We start from the raw sequence: 2,332 nt of genomic DNA, 5'->3' as shown, positions 1-2,332 counted from the left end.
AAGACCAGTTTGCACCCCAACATTACTTCTGCTTTTCCCAGTCAGCCTCCTTTTTCTGCATGGAATTCACATTTCTGAAAAAATATCTAACATCTGTGAAGCCCTGGCATGGGAGTATAACAACATTTCAGCAAATGTTCCTCCTGTGCTATGAAGAACCTGTTCCCTGCCTGCAGCTGGAGCTCCCCAGTCCTGCTGAGGGACTGGCAGGGCAGGAGAAGCTGCCTTGGGGTGGCCACAGACCTCAGATCAGCTTGCACTCTGCAGCAAAGCTCTGCAAGGCTCCCTGGAGTATCTCTGGTCCTCAGGGTGGAATTTTTCCTCAGCTGGGAGATATAAAAGAGCCAACCTCTTGCCTTGCACGTTGTAGCACACAAACACATTTCCACCCACAAAACAGCACCCACATTGTTTGGAAGGAAATATAACTGAGAGGCATCTTCTCTAGACTTTCAAAGAAAATCTATTGTAGATACATTTGTCTCAGTCTGTCTCTAGGAACTTCTGGAGGCTGAAATGATTCACCATGTGTCCTTTCCCAGCCTGGGAGTGAAGTGATGCTGCAGGGAATAATTTTTTTGTGTAAGATTCACACCATGGTGATGCAGCTTGAAAACCCTCCATTCTCTTAAAGCTCAAGTGAGGCTGTAGCTTTATGATTGACACAACACTTCTCAGGCCTCCTCAGGTTTAAAAACATGTTCTAAGTCCTAAATTGCAATGGAGAGCAGACAAAATGCCAGTGTTCCTGGGAGCAGCCAGTTATTTGAGGTGTTGAAGTTGGGACAAAACCCTCTTTGTTTTGAAGAGAACATGACAGTTCTCCTGAGGGTGACTCCAGGGCAGCTATGCTTGGGTCACAAACAATTTGAGTGTTAATGAGTTTCAACACATCACACTGAGACAAGGTGGTGTAGATGGCAGAGCCTGGCTACCAGCAATAGTACATGTTGAAAAATCATGAGATTATCTGTTTTTTGAAAATAATCCAAGATGCATATTAGCTGCCAGAGGGAAATGGAGACAGCTGCTTGGCAATGGCTGATTTAAAATCTATTTAAGGCCAAGTGGTTCTGCAAAGGGGCTGTGACTTGAGTATTGCTCTTTCAAGACCTTGGCTCTATCTGAATTGTTTTTATACAACTATTTTTTCTAGTGTGAATAAAGTAGTTGCTTCTTCAAAAAAAACCCCATTCAGCCTGTATTTCTCATTAACAACTAAAACCAGTTAAAAAATGCTAATTGTAACTCCTAAAAAAGCTGGAATGAACACTCTGGATCTCAGGTTTGGATGCAGAAATTCTGCTCTACTAGGGGGGCTATGAGCCCTAAATTGGAGGTAAACTGAGGCACGTGTCCCCTGCAGCAGTCTGGTCAAGCCCATCTAGTGAAGGTCTCAATCCAGACCTGCTCTTGGCCATGTAGGTGGTACTTCTATTGCCTGTCAGGGCAAAATCATTATCTTCTCAGGCATTTATCCTCAAATCACCTGAAAAAAAACAGGGGTGTATGACACCAAGGCCTGTCAGAGTGATGCTTCATGTCACTGGGGCAAGGCCCAGGCTGATGCAGTGGGGCCAGTTGTCAGGACACCCAGCAGAATTCAGGAAGGTCCCTGGGTACCGGGTACTGGTGAGGCCAGACCTTGAGTACTGTGTTCAGGTTTGGGCTCATCACAAGAAGGACACTGAAGTGCTGGAGCAAGTCCAGAGAAGGGCAACAGAGCTGGGCAAGGGGCTGGAGCACAAGCCTTTTGGGGAGCATCTGAGGAAACTGTGGGTGTTCAGCCTGGAGAACAGGAGGCTGAGGGGAGACCTGGCTCTGCTACTGCCTGAGGGGAGGTTGGAGTGAGGAGCAGTTGGTCTCTTCTCCCAGGTAACAAGTGATAGGACAGGTGGAAATGGCCTCAAGTTACACTGGGGAAGTTTAGATCAGATATTAGAAGGAAGTTCGGGTAATTAAACACTGGCACGGGCTGCCCAGGGAGGTGGTTGAATCCCCATTCCAGGAGGTGTGAGGAGAGGAGAGGAGAGGAGAGGAGAGGAGAGGAGCATCTGAGGAAACTGTGGGTGTTCAGCCTGGAGAACAGGAGGCTGAGGGGAGACCTGGCTCTGCTACTGCCTGAGGGGAGGTTGGAGTGAGGAGCAGTTGGTCTCTTCTCCCAGGTAACAAGTGATAGGACAGGTGGAAATGGCCTCAAGTTACACTGGGGAAGTTTAGATCAGATATTAGAAGGAAGTTCGGGTAATTAAACACTGGCACGGGCTGCCCAGGGAGGTGGTTGAATCCCCATTCCAGGAGGTGTGAGGAGAGGAGAGGAGAGGAGAGGAGG

This window comes from Chaetura pelagica, unplaced genomic scaffold, assembly GCF_000747805.2.
Source record: "Chaetura pelagica isolate M959 unplaced genomic scaffold, ChaPel_1.0 scaffold158, whole genome shotgun sequence".
Lineage (NCBI taxonomy): Eukaryota > Metazoa > Chordata > Aves > Apodiformes > Apodidae > Chaetura > Chaetura pelagica.
The sequence above is the reverse complement of the archived record's forward strand: the minus strand, read 5'-3'. Positions refer to the sequence as shown.